The sequence below is a fragment of the Taurulus bubalis genome (genome assembly GCF_910589615.1).
Source record: "Taurulus bubalis genome assembly, chromosome: 12".
Classification (NCBI taxonomy): domain Eukaryota; kingdom Metazoa; phylum Chordata; class Actinopteri; order Perciformes; family Cottidae; genus Taurulus; species Taurulus bubalis.
Genome location: NC_136600.1, coordinates 22,566,709 through 22,573,215, shown reverse-complemented (window position 1 = coordinate 22,573,215; position 6,507 = coordinate 22,566,709).

Sequence of the window (6,507 nt, the reverse complement as noted above, 5' to 3'; positions counted from 1 at the left end):
AGTCTTTCGCGCACTGTCAAATTTCCCACCGGTTCCTTCTTGTTCTTCTGTAATCTGTGCGATGTAACAGTTTGTCAAAAGACCACAAAGCGCATTACCGCCACCTGCTGGACTATAGCGGAACTACGTTTTCTAGCTCCTGTCGCTGTGTGAGAAGGTCACATGATGTTATCAAACTATGATAAAACTACACAAGGAAGATCTTCATTTGATGTATTTTTTTTACAATAAAAAATGCAGGGTCTTTATTTATTCACCATATCTATTTGTTTTATCTTTTGTTGGTATTATTAATTCTTTTTCACAAACTAGCCTTTTAGCACAGCTTTAGGTGCATGCCACATTGCATTTTACGACATATTGTTGGTGCATGTGACAAATAGACCTTAGAATTCCTGAACGATGCAGGTTCTTTTGCCATCACTCTTTGCAGACACCAGTACAAACAACAACAAAAAAACTCTCCGCCACCCTCTCCTAAAAACAGTGGCCCTCCAGAATCCGCAGTCAAAGATTTTGATTTTGAGCAACTCCACCTTGATCGACTGCGTCATCGGAAACGACGCCTCCCCTTCCACCAGCAGAGTGTCTGAGCGTGAACATCCACAACTCCCGTCTCAATGGCTAAAAATATATCGATATATTCTGGCTTTGCTACTCCTGTGGCATACTTCTTTTCGGGCCACATCTGACAATTCATATTTATAATATATATATATATATATATATATATATATATATATATATATATATATATATATATATATATATATATATATATATATATATATATATATATATATATATATATATATTTACAAATTGACAAAAACATGTTTTCATACAATTCATTTTATTCTAACAATTCATTATACTCTTTTCCAGCACACACGGCTCCGCCTCCTGCAGCCACTGCTTCACCTCCTGCACCCACGGCTCCTCCTTATCCAACCGTGGCTCCGCCTCCTGCAGCCACTGCTCCGCCTTCTGCAGCACCTGCTTCGTCTTCTGCAGTCGCAGAAGTCACAGAAGCTCCAGTTGCTCCTCCTCCTGCAGCGCTGCTCCTCCTCCTGCGCCCGGGCCTCCCTTCTGTAGCCACTGCTCCTCCTGCAGCGCTGTTCCTCCTCCTGCGCCCGGGCCTCCCTTCTGTAGCCACTGCTCCTCCTGCAGCGCTCCTCCTCCTCCTGCACCCATGGCTCCGCCTTCTGCATCAACTCAGTAACTCATTGATGTTTAACTAATAGTGAAGGTGGTGCGTCACGTTAAGCAGTCATGAGACACTCACCTGCTGCTGCTGCTGCTGCTGCTGCTGCTGCTGCTGTATCTCCTGCAGCTGTTGCTGGAGCTGCTGCTTCTCTAGCAGCAGCTGCTGCTTCTCTAGCAGCTGTTGGTGGAGCTGCAGCCGTTGGTGGAGCTGCTGCTTCTCTAGCAGCCGTTGGTGGAGCTGCTGCTTCTCTAGCAGCTGTTGGTGGAGCTGCTGCATCTCTAGCAGCTGTTGGTGGAGCTGGAGCTGTTGGTGGAGCTGCAGCTGTTGGTGGAGCTGCAGCTGTTGGTGGAGCTGCAGCTGTTGGCGGAGCTGCAGCTGTTGGTGGAGCTGCAGCTGTTGGCGGACCTGCTGCATCTCTATCAGCAGCTACTGCTTCTTTTCTTGAAGAAACTGATATAAAACAAATCACATGAATATTGTTGTGACACATACGTTAAATTGGGAAATTAGCCTAAAAACTTGATGTGACATATATGTCACAATACGAAAAAGCTGGGTAAACCTTTTTCTTCAAATTGGTGCTAGCATGTATTTGCCAAATCTTCACAAATATAGCACACACGTCCACCGACAATCAAGGTCAAATCGAGAGATATTTACAAAGCTAAGAGTTCTGATCCGCTTTCTCAACAGTTCACTGTCGCATTACTCTAGCTAACTTTCAAGGAAAAAGATCATATTTACTGTAGATACTTACGTTATTTACTTTAGTTTTCCTGGCTGTTCCTTTGCAATCTCTCTGGCTGAATGATACAGAATCATTCAAAACAAACTATTTTAAAAGTTACACGTAACTATGGTAACACACTTTTTCAATAACACGACAGCATTTCCGGCGTTATTATTATTATTTATAATAGTATTATTATTATTATTATCATCAACCTTAGCATAATTTCACTGCAAAACTAAGTGTAACAAAAAAAAAGAAGGTAATTCATGTAAAAAACAACAAAAGAAAGCCTGTTTCTAGCTCCATCATACGTGTGAACTTGTTGTTCGATAATTGAGAATTATTAAATGTTGACAGAGCGCTTATATGTTAACCGGCGCAGCTTTTCCCGCCTTTACGGCACTCGTTCAGTGACCAATTACATGCATGTAAATCACATCACGTGATGCTACTCGGCCAATCACATGTGCGTATTTGATCACGTAATATGATCAGAATCCTAACGCATTCATTCACTGTCCAACAATAATGTCAACAGAGGGAAAAGAGCTGAAACACGTGGTTTCAACAACACAACAGATATATTCCCTCACACACATTTCATAAGCGAATAATATAATATTGTGGCTTTTTTGGATGACGTCACTACCTGAATGAACTGAATTTAAAGCTACAGGGCAAAGACAATTAAGTGAAATGTATTTTTGTAAAATTAGTACTTTATTATAAGATTAAAAAAAATCAAAACCTTCCCGTCATGTTGTTGTTTTTTCATATTTAAATCCAACCCTTATTGTAATTGAAATGAGAGAAGAATATGCATTTATAATTACCGTAAAATTCGGATTATAAGCCGCTACTTTTGTTGTTGTTTTTCCTCAACTTTGACCCGTGCGGCTTAAATATTGGTGCGACTGATTTGTGGATAAAAATCACCCACCGACGATGCCACCACGCTCACCCGAGGAGGCGTGATGGAAAACAGGTCTGCGCTACAGGTCAGCGCTAGCTCGCGAGGTCGCAATGCAAGCTAGAAACGCTACCATCTCCACAGAGCTAGCTTGCGAGCTAGCAGCGCGAGCTAGCTAGTGGTGTAGCAGCAGAAAGGACAACAGAAGCTACAATGTCCATAACATCCTGGTGGATTAGCCTGTGACACCTCCACCATAGCTGAGGTGGTGGGAGAGGCTAGCTCGCAGGCTAGCGCTGATCGGTAGCTTACACCTGTTTTCCATCGCGCCTCCTCGGGTGAGCGTGGCTGCATCGTCGGTGGGTGCCGCCGGAGAGACAGGCTGGGTGGCTGGGTGAGAGGCGCCGCAGGGCAAGCAAGGAGTTTGGCTGCTCACGGGCGCTCGCTAGCAGCTACTGCCCCGCACTGTTTGAGCTCAAGTAAACAGCAGCGTTGTCAGCGCTAGCTGGCTCCCCGACAACCACCGAAGGTAGCAGGACCGGCCCCGGCTCGACTCGGGCAGCGGAGACGCAGCGGTAGCAGCAGCACCAGCGGCTTATAAACCGCCGCGGCTTGTTTATGATTAAACATAACTTTTTCTTTAAATTTCGTAGATGCAGCTTATTAAAAAGCGCGCCTTATAACCCGCATTTTACGGTTGAGTATTTATAATTTCATCCAGTTAACTTTGAAAGCTGATAATAAATATTGTCATATTTATTTATTTGATTTGACAGTCAGTGGTTGACTTCATACAGACGTTGAAAGAACTGCTGGCTACTTCAATACATATATGGGACTAAATCATATTGCAAGTGAGACATTACTGATGTTCCGGACCTTTGCATGAGGTAATTTCCTCGAACTGGACATTATTGAACATTAGTTGAATACCTGCTTTAATGGCAGCAATCCTATCTTAACATGTCATTCATAGTTTTAAAAAACACATTTAAGAATACACCTACTTTATGTGAAATAATCTAAAAATGTTCGATCACAATCTTTCTTTCTGAATGGTTGTCCTAAAGGAATTTAAGTATGACCAAATTCTAATGCATTCAAAGTGTAGTAATGTTGTATTTCAAGGTGTTAAGCCCGAGCGTCCCCCAATCGGGTGACCCTTTTATATCAGGAAAATCAAGAAAAAATCATGGTATAAATCCCTCCCCCCCAAAAAAACAAACATGTTAGGTATCAAATTAAACATAAAAATCAGGGCTACAATAATATATAATCCCGATGTACATCCTCTAAACACAACTCAAACAATAAATAGGATTAGGGGTTAGGGTTATTAGGGTTAGGGTTAGGGCTAGGGTTTAAAGGGCTACACCTTTCAAGCTTTGATTATATTCAGACAAATCTAAATTAATGTGGAAAAAAATTGGCACACAGATTTACTTTGTCATATATTACATTTTGCAGTCTATGGTGTCATTTACCAGAAACATGTAAATACACTGTATTCAAAACAATATCACACATAAGAGGGATGTATATATATTGCTTATTTGTTTGTTTATTAACTTTCTATGCTGACAAGACTTGTTATTGAATATCGTGGTGGCAACTGACCTCTTTTCCATACTGTTTGCAGTCTGTAGTGTATATTCAAGTCTTGTGAGTGTTATACCATTGTGAATTATGTTCCCAAGTTACAAACAGAAACCACTATAATGAGATCATAATGCACTGCTCCTAAGAGCTGTCTCTTTGTGGCCCTCTAGAATCCACAGTCAAAGATTTTGATTTTGAACATCAGCAACTCCACCTTGATCGACTGCGTCATCGGAAACGACGCCTCCCCATCCGCTGTGTCCGAGAGTCAGCCTCCAACGCGGGAATCTGAGCTCCAAATGCAGGGTGGGTAACAGCCAAACCTCTTTTAATAGTCCTGTCATTATGATTTCATTACCTTGGAATTGAAAGCACTTTGAGCTGAAATCTATACGATGGTATTTGTCGTAATGGCACATTCTTACATATCACAGCACTCAGACTGCACTCATGAGAGGTGAAACCAACTGATTTGTGAATGTTTTTAAACTCAAGGCAGGTGCAGCTGTGGACAGCAGGGGGCAGCACAGCCTTTTACTACTGCTGGTCCTCTTCCTTTCTGTGGTCCTCTTCCTCTCTGTGGTCCCCTTCCATCAGCAGAGTGTCCGAGCGTGAACATCCACAACTCCCGTCTCAACGGCTAAAAACTCGATATTCTGGCTTTACTACTCCTGTGGCATACTTCTTTTCGGGCCATATCTGACAATCATTTTTAATTCATATGAATTCATATTTATATATATATTTACAAATTGATAAAAAACATGTTTCATTGAATTAATTGTATTATGACCCGACCGCTACAGCTCCTCCTGCACTTGCTGATCTTCCTCCTGCACTTGCTGATCTTCCTCCTGCACTTGCTGATCTTCCTCCTGCACCTGCTGCTCCACCTCCTCCTCCTGCAGCTCCACCTCCTCCTCCTGCAACTCCTGCACTTGCAGTTCCTGCACCTGCAGCTCCTGCACCTGCAGCTCCTCCTCCTGCACCTGCACTTCCTCCTCCTGCAGCGCTGCTCCTCCTCCTTCTGCACCCACAGTGCCTGCTGCAGCTCATGCTTCTCCTGCAGCAGCTCCATCACCCTGATCTGAACACAACTCAGTAACTCATTGATGTTCAAGTTCAACTAATAGTGAAGGTGGTTCGTCGCTTTAAGCACTCGTGAGACGCTCACCTGCTGCAGCTGCATGTCCTGCACCTGTTCCTGGAGCTGCTGCATCTCTAGCAGGAACTGCAGCTGCTCTTGCTTTGAGCACATTTCTTGAAGAGAATGATATAAAACAAATCAGATAAATATCGTAGTGGCACATACGTCACATCGGGAATTTAGCCTAAAAATGTCACGAAAAACCTGATGTGACATATAGGTCACAATACAAAAAACATTATAATCTGCTGAGTTAATTTGGCTGATTCAATGGTATTTAGCTAACACATTTTATATTGTTCAATCCAATGCATGTTAAACAAAAAAAGCATGCTATATTAATGAAATTATTAATACCAATTCCCAATAATGCCCAATGTGACATATATGTAACATTTCAGATATTTTACACTATTTTGAAAACAAATGTCAGAAATGTGTTCTATTTGGTATATTTAATCTGTTTTATGTCCCCCATAATTTTCCTTTAAGGAGAAATGGGTCCGGGTTCTTATGGGTGAACATTTGACGAATGAGTTTCACACAGCATGTATGATAAGCAAAGTAAGTTAGCTAAGCTGGGTAAACCTTTTTCTTCAAGTTGGTGCTAGCATGAATATGCCAAATCTTCACAAATATAGCACACACTTCCACCGACAATCAAGGTCAGATCGAGAGATATTTACAAAGCTAAGAGCTCTGATCCGCTTTCTCAACAGTTCACTGTCGCATTACTCTAGCTAACTTTCAAGGAAAAAGATCATATTTACTGTAGATACTTAAGTTATTTCCTTTAGTTTTCCTGGCTGTTCCTTTGCAATCTCTCTGGCTGAATGATACAGAATCATTCAAAACGAACTAATTTGACAGTTTACACGTAACTATGGCAACACACTTTTTCAATAACACAA